This window comes from Chinchilla lanigera, unplaced genomic scaffold, assembly GCF_000276665.1.
Source record: "Chinchilla lanigera isolate Chin_1 unplaced genomic scaffold, ChiLan1.0 scaffold00022, whole genome shotgun sequence".
Taxonomy (NCBI): Eukaryota; Metazoa; Chordata; class Mammalia; order Rodentia; family Chinchillidae; genus Chinchilla; species Chinchilla lanigera.
This window is the reverse complement of record NW_004955423.1, coordinates 5,406,743-5,420,185: the sequence shown is the minus strand read 5'-3', so window position 1 is coordinate 5,420,185 and position 13,443 is coordinate 5,406,743. Positions and strand designations below refer to the sequence as shown.

General features: G+C 41.9%; 1 pseudogene; it reads right to left on the bottom strand.

The window, feature by feature from the left end:
• Positions 1-3,437: 3,437 nt before the first annotated feature.
• LOC102023816 lies at positions 3,438-4,564 on the bottom strand (annotated as a pseudogene).
• Between the last annotated feature and the right edge of the window lie 8,879 nt (positions 4,565-13,443).

Genomic DNA, 13,443 nt, shown 5'->3' with positions numbered 1-13,443 from the left:
AATTTGGCTGCAAGCTAAGTATAGAAAACTTGGCAGAGCGTGGAAATACTGCACAGGGTCCCCAGATTCTTTAATTCATCGAACTTCAAAATGATAATAGCGACTACATTTTGCTGAACATAAGCTGCCCCTAGTAATGGAGGGACTGGAGGAGAGAGGGTAATGGCTTCCACGGTGCTCAGGACTCAGATATGGTGACTGCTTCCTTTATCTGGGGATCAGAATTAAATGCCACTGAGCGCCTTTGTTTTCTTGGGCAGTTTGGAGGTGCTAGCTTCCTTAGAACAAGGGCTGTGAGGGGCAAAAATTGAGAAACTGAAATTTGATGGGGATGGGAGAGCATGTCGTCTCTCTCATGCTCTTTCTTTCCCTCTTCCATTTCATAATTTTGTGATTGAAAACTTGACTATATTCCGGCGGGTTGTTAATATTTGGGAAAGTTTCAAAAATGCCGACCAGTTTCAGCTGTGCCGAGTGCAGTTAGGAAAACCTTCGGAGGCACTCCACTCAATTCAGTAGAGTTTTCCCGGTGGAGCGTTGTCAGGGCTTATATCTCGATTTCTCCCCAGCGCCACAAGCCACCACAGGTAGGGCTTTTTGGAGGTGGATGGATCTATAGGGTGTGAGATTCTGGGATCAAGGATGTGATGGTGGGATTGGTTTACGATTAAGGCTGTGAGTGCTACCTGCCCTAAGGCCGGGTAGCATGGACAAAATGTAGAGCTAGAAAGAGGGCTGCTCTCCTTGCTGGTTGCTGGTATCTCACTGCTTGTTTCCTTGTCGCCTTTTGCCTGCTGTGAACTGTTTGTCCTCTGTGATGCCAGCCAACTGTGAACTGAACCCTCTATAAACTGTGAGCCAAGTAAACCTTTCCTCCTTTTAACTTTGGATGACAGGTATTTTGTCTCAGCAACCAGAAAAATAACTAACAGAAGCATGTTGGGTGGCAGAAGAAGAAAGGGAGGACTGCAACTGGACATCTCTTAGGGTTCAAAACCAAGGGGCCTGATATCTAGTGGACTTATAGTGGATATTCAGGAGTGCTTGTTGAAGAAAGACACCATCAAAGAAGGTGAAAGCCGGGAGGAGAGAGAGTGACTAGTTAAATTTCTCCTGCCCCACCTGGAATATCTTTTATGTGCCATAACCTTGTGTAGTGGACTGACAACTGGTGGTCAATTTATAACCCCAAGCTGAACTGAGTAAGCATGGTGCTGGGTGTGGGATGCCCACCTGGGGACTATGGCCAGCAGCAGAAGACGCAGCGCTGGAGAAGAAATTAGGTTGTTGGGAACTGAGAAAAGGCTGTTGGGAGCTGGTAGAAGCTGTAAAGAGCTGTTGGTTGTTCTGGAGGAGCTCGTCATGAGGCTTTCCTGATGAACTTGGCTATTTTCATCCTCTGAGAAGCTCAGGACCTCGTTGGCACTGAGAATGGCTTTGGGGAAGCTCTGGTCCTCATTTTGAGCATCATTTCCTGGCTCCAGAGGGGAAGATGGTACACCGCTGGTTTCCTAGAAAAGCTTGCTGTGTTGGCTTCCCTGATGGGAACTCAGCCATTTTGATCATCGCAGGAGCTTGAGAATTCACTGTTGCTGAGAATGGCTGTGGTACCTTTCAGGGGAGCTCTGGTTCTTCTGAGCTCTGCTTCCTGGCTCCAGTGCAGATCCCTCAGCCTGCTAGCACAGATCCTTCATCCTGCTGGCACAGACTTTCTAGATTCCACCACTGAGCTTTAGGCCTTCCCAGCACAGATCTATGAAACAGGCCTGCATGAGACATTGTCGTGGGCTCTGGGCCTCCAGTTGGATTCATGGGAGGCAGTATTATGAGCTCTAGGTATTCGGCTGGACTCAGGCAGGACATTTCCGTGGGATCCAGGCCCTCAACTAGGTTCCTTGGTCTTAGTGTGTGGACAGATTTCCTGCACTGTTTTGTATATCATTCTTTGGGTGACTATTAGAAATAATCTTTTAAAATATATGTCCTGTATTATATTGTTTCACCATGCACAGTATCTCCCAAACCATAACACCTTGTAAGGATTTCTTTTATATTATAATAGAAGGCAGCCATTCTTTTTGCGTTTTATTGGTACAACATTGGCAATTTATAAAGTATACTAAATCCCAGCACTCAGGAGGTTGAGGCAGGAGGATTTCTGCAAACTTGAGGCCAGACTGGACTACACAGTGAGTTCACAGCCAGCCTGAACTACAAAGCAAAACCCTGTCTCAAAACAAAAGAAACAACACCAAAAAATTACTAAATTTGGAGGTTACACTGCTGGGCAGTACATTATTACTTTGCCTCTGGATTTGCTGTAGAAAACCTCTTTGACATGTGAGTCACGATGGTATTAGTCATTCAGACTATTTCTAGGAACATGAAGCCTGCTTTTGCTGAAAATACTGACTGTTCACTTTGTCCTGCAGATACCTGGTGTGTGACAGGAGCACCATCAAAACGCTTGACCTCTCTGTCCTCATATTGCATTTATCTCCTTTGTTGTCTTAACCTTTGGGTCAGCTTCTACTCAGCTCTGCATGTCGACATGCTGATCATTTGAGGAATATTCTGTCTGAAACTACTATGCAGGATTACCTTGACCTAGACTTGATTAGCCTTCTCTCCTCCCACTTCAAGGCTAATGACGCCTACCAGCCTCCATGACAGAAAATACCATACGGACCATAAAAGGAACAATAAGAGATGGCACCCAAGCACCTGCAAGATTTCCAGCTAGTTCTAAAAACGACATAAACATTTTATCCATTTATCAGCCCATCTCTCTTCCTGTTTAGAATATTAAAGTGCTCATCGAGGGGTGAGGCTCATTCTCATTTTTGTCTTTGAAATTTAAAGAAAAAATTTATTGATCTGAAAAACAATTCCTAAAAGATTGACTTTTTGAGGACACTGTAGCTACACAATGCATTGCATCTATCATGTTAAAATGTGCATTAGACACAAACACAATAACCACAAAACAATTCACTATTCTTCAATAATTTGAGCAAAGATAAAATGCCTAAAGAACAACATGGTTGACTTGCAAAGGATGGGCTCTTTAAGCACCGTTAAAAAAAGCACAAATGGATGAATGTGTTCAGTTACATACACTGAATTGGACCTTTGGCACTAGGAATCAGAACATTTTGTCAGATAGCATTAACACGTATTATAAAAGTACATAGTGTCAAAGGAGCAGAACCACCAGCATTCAAACGCAGCTTTGTCAACTAGGCCATAAAACACTACACCATGTCTCTCTGCTGTCCATCCTTGAATACACTGGCAGCAACTTTGAAATGAAAAAAAAAAAAGAAAAAGGGAGCTGAAACCGCCTTTTACTTTCTCTGTTTAAAATCAAACAAAACAAACATCAACTCTGTTATACATGAACATCTTCAAAGTACATCATTTGTGCAAGAGGAAGACTAGAAGCAAAAACGTGTGGACAGAGATACAAACACAAGTGAGAGCACCTCACACTGCTTTCGATGGTACTCTGGAGGGGCCCTTCATAATCACTGGCACTAAACAAAATACCGAATTCTTGGCCAGATACTTGAGGAAATCATGAAGATAACTCAGTAATAAAGCAAGGCTCTTCTCATCCAGAGGTGTATAGGCCAACATTGCTCCAATTTGTACAAATAATCTCAGTAGCAATGGCGCTTTATACACCTGGGACATGAGCACTACAGGGTGATCAGCAAGGATCTCAGCATGCTGTGGTCTCTCAAATTTGTAGAGGAGCTGAGTGCCCAGCATCACATTGAAGCATTGTTTTATCCCTGGTACAGCCTCATTAAAAGCGTACTCCTTGGGCTGGGGATTTAGCTCAGCGGCACAGCGCCTGCCTGGCAAGCGCAAGGTTGTAAGTTTAATTCCCGGTACCAGAAAAAAAAAAAAAAAAGAAAAAAAAAGCATACTCATTATCCGTATTTCCTCGAGATTTCTTATAATTTGCACAGTCCTCCAGAAGGGAGTCCACATTCTTCTTGGCAGGAAGGTAAAAGAGCTGTTTCTGCCTGGTAATTAAGCCCCAGTCATCAACAAGCCACAGTTTTAGCTCTTCAAGGATCATTACTTTAACTTCAACTCTGTTCGTAAATGTTACTTCATTTTCAACAGTAGGATCAACATGAGTCCTTTTCTTCCAGGGAGGCTGAGGTGTCTCACTGGTACTGCCTCCATCTCTATCACCAGCGTTTTGTTGTTTGTTCCTTTTAGTTTTCACTTCAACATTTTTCTGTTGCAGACCAGATGTGTTCTTTCCTGGAGCAGCCCCTCTCGTCTCTCCCTCTGCGTATTGCTCTTGGTTGGCCTTTGAAGTTCTCCCTGTTTCTGTAGATCAGTGTCCACATACTTGAGTACTCTGCTTTCCGGAGCCCACTCATCCCAATTTTTATTCTAGCCACTGCAATGTATAAAGTATTTTACTTGTTTGTCCTTTATAGCAACTTTTACACACTTTGCTTCATAAAGAAGAGGCCCATGAAAGCACAGTACTAATTCACCCTCTGGGAACTTGGGCTTTGGGTCCTGCTTGGGCGCCATTTATAAGTGACTCGCCACCTCCTTCTCCCCTTCTCCTCATTTTTTAACATGCAGTGTATGTACTGGCATATATCAAAATTGCACAGGTGCCGAGAAATCCCCACCTCTATGTGTTTGGACGCCACTCTTCTCCTGCCTTCACTTCCTTAGCAGCAGTCCCTGCACTAACCTCCAGGAAGTAGCACAGGACTGTTGTGCTGCTCTATTTTCCTCTGGTGAAAATGCCTTCAATAAAAGCCTGTCTTGGCCAGACATAGTGGTGCACGCCTATGATCCCAGCACTAAGTGAGACTGAGGAGGAGGATTGGAGGTTGGTGCCCAGCCTGCATAATTTAGCAATTTAGCAAGACGCTATCTCAAGATAAAAAGTACAAATGATGCTGGGTGTGGTGGCACACATCTGTAATTCCGGTACTCTGGAGATTGCGGCAGAAGGATTGCCACAAGTTGAAGGCCAGCCTGGGCTACATAGTGAGTTCAAGGCCCTGGTCTTAAAAAAAAGGGGGAAACAGCTCAGTGTGAGGGCTCTCGATTCAACCTCTAGTGTCAAAATAAAATAACAAAAAACAGCCTTGCCTGAGAACTTTCTTCTGGCCTCATTGATTTCTCTCTCTAAGAGGTTAAAGAGCCTGGGGTTTGCAACAGATCTTTCTGTCTTTTTTTGAGACAGGGCTTTACTCTGTAGCCTAAGCTGGCCTCAAACTCATAGCACTCCTTCTGAGTGCTGGGATCTCAAGCATGTGCCTCCAGGCCCAGTTTAACTTTTATTTGTTTATTTATTTATTTTTTTTTTTTTTTTTTTTTTTTTTTTTTTTTTTTTTTGAGATAGGGTCTCACTAGGCAGTGCAGGCTGGCCTCGAACCCACTTTGTAGCCCAGGCTGGTCTCAAACTCACAATGATCCTCCGGCTTCAGCCTCTCAAGTGCTAGGATTACAGGTGTGCACACCATGCTCGGCCAAGTTTATCTTTTAAAAATAATAACATCAATCCTACTGGGTATGGTGACACAGGCCTGTATTCCCAGCAGTGGGGAGGCTGATGCTGGAGGCTCCTGTGTCAAGATCAACCTGGACTATATAGGAAAACCCTGTCTTATGAAACAAAAAACAAAGGCTAGGGATGTTGGTGCATACCTGAGGCTGAGGCAGGAGGATTGCCAAGAGTTCAAAGTAAGCTGAGCTATAAAGCAAGACCCTGTCTCAAAAAACCCCCCAAAAAACCTAATTCTGAGATAGGATTATAAATTATAAAATTCATCTGCTTAAAAATCCATGATTTTTCTTAAAATTTATCCACTTGTACAATTATCTGCACAATGTAATTTTAGACTGAGGCAGATTATGGCATGGCAAATTGACTGGGAAAGTGGGTGTGGCCTGTTAATTAAAAATCCCAAAACACATGTGGAGAATAATTCCCTTAGCCCTGAATGTGGAACCAGAGAGTGCTATCTTCAATTCTTTTCAAGAACGCTAGCAGGTTTTTGACAGGCTGGCCTAGATCTGATGTCGTCCCAAGGAGTGGGAGATACAAAAGACTGCTGCCATTTTCATCATGGCCACCATGTTCTTTCCTTCCTGGTGGTCAGCTTGCATCCTGTACAGCGTACTTATTTTCCTACATTTAGTTGGCCCAAACTCATTCTGCAGAACGTGCATTTCTCCTACCTTTAATGAATGTAAAGCTTTGCTCTCTTCTGAGCTTGGCTTGACCAATTCTTCTCTCAGAAGAGAAAGAAACAAGAATCCACTTCTAGGAGACTCCAGCACTCCAAAACCCAGTAACAGGCCCATTTCTGTCACCCCAATAAAATTGTTCATGCCTCTTCATAGTAAATGTGTATTCCGCTCCCAGGCCCAGAGATACTAATTGCTTTCTGGACTTTTCACATAAATGGGATCACATGCTATGCCATCTTGTGTCTAGATTCTTTCACCCAGCATAATGTTTTGAAAATTTATTACATTTATCTCATGACCTCACTTTTAGAGGTCATGAGAAACATTGATATCTGAGTGTCTGTAACCAAGAAGTCTGGATGGTACTATTGGGAGAATATGGCAGTTTCCGAACTTAAAACATGTCTGACCTATTTGTTTGGAAATTTTAAGACATATTGCTGGAATAGAAAGAGCAGAGGACTCAGTGAAGCTTATGACCAGATGTAAGTAAACTCTACTGGAGATGGGATGAGCTAGGAATCCTGGTGGCTAGAAAGTCACATGTGTCATTATTTCTAGAAATGTGAGGGTTTTCTTAATTTTTAGTCATGTATGAAATTGTCCAAATACACCAAAATTAGAGAGAATAATGCAACACATCATCATGATAACCCACCATCCAGATTAAACTGCAAGATTTGACCAATTTGTTTTATATATCCCCCCACCCCTTTGCTATTTTAAAGTAAATGCCAGCTAAGCATGTGGCATGCCTTATAATCCCAGCATTTGGGAGGCTGAGGCAGGAGAATCGCTGTGAGTTTAGGCTACATAGTGAATTCCCAGAAAGCCTGAATTAAATAATGAGATCTGTCTCTCAAAACACCACCCAAAAATAAATCCCATATATTGACTCAACCCTTATACACATTGATATATATTTCTAAAAGAGTGAGTTTTTAAGATTTTGTTAAACATAGCATTTTAATGCTTACTAAATTACCAACAATTAAAGTTAGGCATGGTGACACACACCTGCAATGCCAGCACTAAGGAGGCTGAGGCAGGAGGATTGCTGTGAGTTCAAGACCAGCCTGAACTACATATCAAGACCCTGTCTCAACCTTTCTACCAAAAAGATGCCAACAATATCTTATCACACAAAGTTTTCATACTGGCGACTTCTTGGGCTTGCTTCTTGATTATTTGGCTTCACCAGGCAGAAGAGAAAGGCTCTGCTAAAGATGAGGCACACAGATGCCCCAGTGGCAAGATCTGGAATCCACATTTCACACTTGAAATCCAGAGACTGGCCTTGCTCTGCTTGCTCTTCCCATGGTCTGGGAGGGACAGCAAAGTGAGCTTAGAGGAAGGGGCCTGGATGGCAGCAGAGCATCACAGAAACTGGAGAGCAATGGAGACTTCTCAACATTTGGATGTTGGCTTTATTTATTATATCCAGATCTAATTTTTTCTTTTTCTTTTTTCTGAGTGGAATAAACACAAATGTGTTTTGCAGTGTAGGTTCCAAGGGTACTATTTTCAACCCTAGGAGAATGTGTCACACTCTATTCCTCTCATGGTGTGGTAGAAGATTGCTGGCAGACAGAGAGTGAAAGGAGTAAGGACTTTCTCCAAGGATTTGCAAGACCTACTGGAGACCCCTACGAATCAGGCGCCCTAGAAGGTACCTCGCATTCATTACCTCAACTCTTTTCCGGTTCTACTGTAAAGGCTGAGAGGTTGAGAAGGTAAATTTCCCAGGCTCACACATATGTTAGTAGTGTACAATTCAAACAGATAGGGCTACCTAAAATTTTCCCACTTCTGCTCATGTAACTGTTATTGTAAGGCTATATTTCTAGGTCTAAATGTGCCTTGGAAATAAAGATTATATGTGTAGAAATGTTCAGTATGTTTTTGATTTCATAATGAGAGCAGTGAAGCTTTATTTCAATTTAGGTAGAAGTAATAAAAATTAATAATTAGCTGGGCGTGGTGAGGCATGTCTGTAAGCCCAGTACTTAGGAGCCCGAGGCAGGAGGATCACCATAGGTTTGAGGCTGGCCTGGGCTACATAGTGAGTTGAAGGCCAACCTGAACAATATAGCAAGACCCTGTCTCAAAAAAATTCATAACCACAATAATAATAGTAGCAATCCCTCATATAGTACTTGTGATACACCAGTAACCATTTTTTTAAAGCTTTGCATATATTAACTCAATCTTTCCAACAGCTCTACAAGTTGAGTACCCTTATTGTCCCCATCTCATAGATGGAGATGGAGAAATTGAGATACAAAATGGTCAGGTCACAAGCCTGAAGTCATAGAAAGTGACAGCTAGTAAATGGCAGAGCTGGGATCAGAACCTTGGCAAACTGGCTCCAGAATCCACGCAGATGCCTCCTAATAGAACTGAATATACAGAAATTTTGATTTACAGAGTGTTTAAGATTAGGGAATGCATTTAACAAGCAGTGATCCCACAGCGGTCATGTGGGCCTGCCTGCATGGGCAGCTGTGATCCAAAATACTCTGGCCAGTTGTCCACACAAGGGCACTCGAGTTTGTAAGGTCAAGTGCTACCTAAACTGAAATGTGTCTGGCTCATATCCCATTGCTAAATGGACTTGCATGTGTGATCCTGACTTTATTTATTTGTTTAGTGATTCATTTGAATCTTGATTTGTCTTGCCCTTTATTTGAGAAGAAATCCAGCTTCTTACCGGAAAAAGCCAGCAACTTCCCAAGAAGCAACAGGTCACATATAGGCTTAAAACATTAATCATCTATAAATAGAAAGTTTTCACTGTTGGTTGTCTTCTTATGGAATCAGGAACAAAGACTATTAGAAATTAATTCTCTTTTTACTCTAATGGTCATTGAATAGCAATGTTATTTTGGTCTCCTGAGCTATTTTGACAAACAGAATAAAGCAGATAACCCTGAAAGTTTCAAATTAAGAATCTGTGACTTTAAGAATGTTTTCAGAAAGACATCGTTTTGTAGTATGTGACTTCAAAAGTCTTACTGCACTATTTAGTGTTGTTTTATTATACATATATCTTGAAATTCCTATTTTCCCCAATAACAAACTTTTCATTTTATAATAAATATCACAAACAATTTGAGTGATAGATGAAACTATAGTTTCTTAAAAGTGTTCTCAAGTACATTGATTTTAGCCTAAAGTTTGCTCTTAACATTCTTTTAATCAAGTTCCTTGAGGAGTAATTGTGAAAAAATGAGAAGGTAGAACACGTTCTTATTCATGTGGTGTGTTATTTGATTCTTAAGGACTGAATTTTAGCATTGGATTTTTACTGTTTCCATAAAAATCACAGACTGAATGCCTTATTCTGTAAAATGAATACCCATTTTCAAATAATCTCATACTATTTCCATCTTAAATTAAAACTGAAAGTATTCATTAAGTGTGACCATGGGATAGTGATATTAAAAAGCTTCTCTCATTACTGTCATGCCTGTTCATCATATTATAAATGGATATAGCCCTTTTAAAGAACAATCTGGCAGTACTCCAAAAATGATTTATCTGTTAAAATCTCTTGAGCCAGTAATCCCACTTCTGAGAACTGGGGTAAGAAAGTAGTCTGACATATGAGCGACTATGTTCATGAAGATGGCCACTGCAACATTAGTTATAAGAATATAAAATTGCAAGCAAGATAAATGCTAAAAGTAGGAAACTTGTGACTTTAGTCATAACGTTCCAAAACAGGAAGCCACTTTTCTGTTCAAAACAGGGGAATGGTTTACGGAAGGCCCCTAACATCTTAGTGCATTTTAGACGTTAAAACCAATCCAGGTACAAAGGGCCTTTTCTAAGCAATGTTTTACCAAGGCTGATTCTATTATTTCAGGTGCTTAAAAGTAAACTGTGGTGATATTTTCTTTGCACCTTTGTGACTAACCCTGTTGCATACAGGAGATACCCAACAAATATGGGTTTATATGATGTAAAGACTCCTTGTGTGAAAGACTATTTTAAGATATCATCAGTTGGACTATCCACAATAATTAAGCCAAATTAATGAGTTTCACCAAGAAGAGAGCTTCCCTATTAGAGCTAACACTGTTTTTTTTTTTTTTTTTTTCCCCTAACATTTCTTTGGGGGTGTTTTGTTTCTTTATTGCTTGCTACTAAAACAAAATTTTCCATTATACCTGCTTATTCTCACTAGTTTTTGATCATTCCTGCCTAGGATTTTGCTCCTTCACAAAGACTCCTGCCCTACACTTCCATGAAGTGGAGCCTTTGTCCCCGCTAAGATCTCTCCATTGATCTCAGCCAAAGCAGGCAGTCTCTGCAGTATCTTAGGCTCACACATCACACAGGAGCACATTTTATCATTGCTAGAGCTGTTATTATTGGAGCATTCATATCTCACTACTAAGTCAAGAGTTTTAAAAAATGTATTTTTGAGACAAGGTCATACTATGCAGCCCAAGGTAGGCTTGAACTCTCAGCGATCTTCCTGCCTCAGTCTCCTGAGCGCTGGGGTTACTGGTGTGCACCACCATGCCCTGTTGGGGTGGGTTTTTCAAATTAATAAAATATCAAACCTGGTGGGGTGGCACACTCCTCTAATCTCAGCAGTGGGCAAGCAGGCAGGAGAATCATGAGTTAGAGACTAGCCAGGGCTACATAGTGAGACCCTGTCTCAAACAAAACAAAATAAAGTGAAACAAAAACAAAAAATCAAAGTTAACTTGGTTGTAACTCTTCTGTTAAAACCTCCAAACTCAAAATGGGTTCGCCATTTCCCAGTAGTTTAAATAATTTTATTCTGTGGCATTTGTGTTAAGATGCGGCATAAAGGCAGCATAGAAGTCCATGCCACTTCTGCATTTCCCCACTAGGTAGTCCAGGCTGGTCTCAAATTTGAAGTCCTCCTATCTCAGTCTCCAAAGTGTAGGGATTACGGTCACGCCCTCCCACATCCAGCATGACTATTATATGTTTAAATTACTAGTTTACTCTCCTGTTCTCCCACTGGAATGTGAATTCTAGAACATGATTTCTAACTTTGTACCTTGCCTGAGCAGTACTTAGTGAAGAGGGATTGTCTTAGGTTGAGTATAAAATAATAATATAGTTAGTGCATATACGTAACAAAACTTCCTTTATTTCTGAAATGTTTTAGTTTCATATTTAAAAAGAGGACAGCATAATCATACAACTGGTGGGCTATTTGATTTTGTTTTTGTGAAACATGCATTAATATCTGGTTTGATGGAAGTGGTTGTAATTCTTAGTCAAATTCTTAGAAATTTTTTGTCTAATTTTAATCTTCATGTGCTTTATTCTTAAAAATAATTGCTCACAAATATATGTGCTATCAAAAAGTGGCTGGGCATGGTGACACATGCTTATAATCCCAGCACTTGGCAGGCTGAGGCAGGAGGATCACCATGAGTTAGAGTCCAGCCTGGGCTTCACAATGAGTTCAAGACCACCCTGAAGTACCCAGCGAGACACTGCTTAAAAAAAAAAAAAAAAAAGATGACATGCATAAGGTGTGACTGTGAAGGGAGGGATATTTTTCTCTGGGAAAACAGTTGTTATAACATCTAGTAAGGGAGCTGGGTGTGGTGGCACATTTCCCGTAAAATGAGAACTCTGTGAGGCTGAGTCAGGAGAATCAAATTTGAGCCCGGCCTGGGCATTGTTGTGACTTAAGGTTATTCTCTCTCCAAATAAAAAATAAACTAGGTGTGACACATACCTACAGTTCCAGCACTGGAGAGTCAGGCTTAGGCTGGAGGATAGCCAAGAGGTCAAGGACAGCCTGGGCCACATAGTGATCTCGAGGCCAGCCTGAACAATATAGCAAGACTCTGTCTTACAAAAAGCAAAAAACAAAAACAAAAACAAAAAACAACAAAAAACACCTCCAAACAAACAAAAAACATGAAAATGCCTGAAGATGAATCCAAGGCAAAGGTCTTGGGTTCAATCTTGTACCAGGAAAAAAAAAAAAGAAAGTCTGGGGACTGGGGATTTAGCTCAGTGGCACAGTGCCTGCCTGGCAAGTGCAAGGTTGTGAGTTTGATTCCCGGTACCAGAAAAAAATCCAAAACCAACCAAACAAACAAAACAAACAAACAAACAGAAAAAAGAAAGTCTAGTAAAGAAGGGATGTCCTCTGCTTTCTTAGACAAGAGGCATTGATAAAGCATACTTCCCTGGATCCCAGTTCAGTAGAGGGACAAACTATTCCTGAGGATGGTTTTTTTGCTCAGTCAGCCCCAGATAGTGGAAGGGGGCTGTGGAGGATGGCTTTTGCCCCCGAGGGCTCGCTTGAGATGGTGGTGGGAGTTGCCTCCTAAGTGTCTTGTGGCCGTGGTGAGGGGGAGGCCAAGGGAAGAGGGCAGAGAGACCGAGAGGGGACGGCTGCCTTTGATGCAGCACTGGGAGAGGCAGACCCTGGGTCTGGTTCTCCGGGCCCTGGGAGGCAGTCCTTTGACTGCATTCCTCTGCTGCCGTTGTCGGGGGCTGGGCCACCTAGGGAGGGACTGCCCTGGGAGACCCCCTGGGCCATGCCCTGACTGTGGGGGTGGCCGCTGGAGGTCCGGCTGCCCTCTGGAGTGAGGGCCCTGGGGCTCGTACCCCTCCTACCAGCTGGTCCAGCAGGAATGAAGGGGCCCAGGGCATACTGTGCCTTCTCCCTCTGGCCAGAATGTTGTCTCCAAGGAGGAGCCCCGTGAAATCATGACTACAGAGGAAAAGGTGGACGGTCCGTTGCTGCACACTGGTGCTGGTCTCCCTGTCCTTCTTTTCAGCCCTGACCTTCCTTCCAGCTGTCACACCTCAGTGAGAGGAGTCACTGATGAGGAGGTAATCCACTATTTTTCGCAACCCTTGGGCTGTAACTACTTGTTGGATCTTTCTTGCATATCTTTGTTTTCCTCAGAAGCCACTTAGAGAATGCCAACATGTATTGCAGCAGCCATTGATGATTTCCTACCAATCTGTCCATAATTCTGTAATATTTCTATTATTCCTATGCTATTTTGTAAATGGATGTATGTTTGTTACTATGTGTTTTCAGCAACAACCATTGAGAATAGTCAAGGATTATTTGATTGATCACTAATGTATAGCTCTATTTATTTTCCCTAGAGACCACTTTGGAGAATCCAAGCTATAGTATAACAACCATTGATAATTTCCTGCCATTTTTGTCTGTAA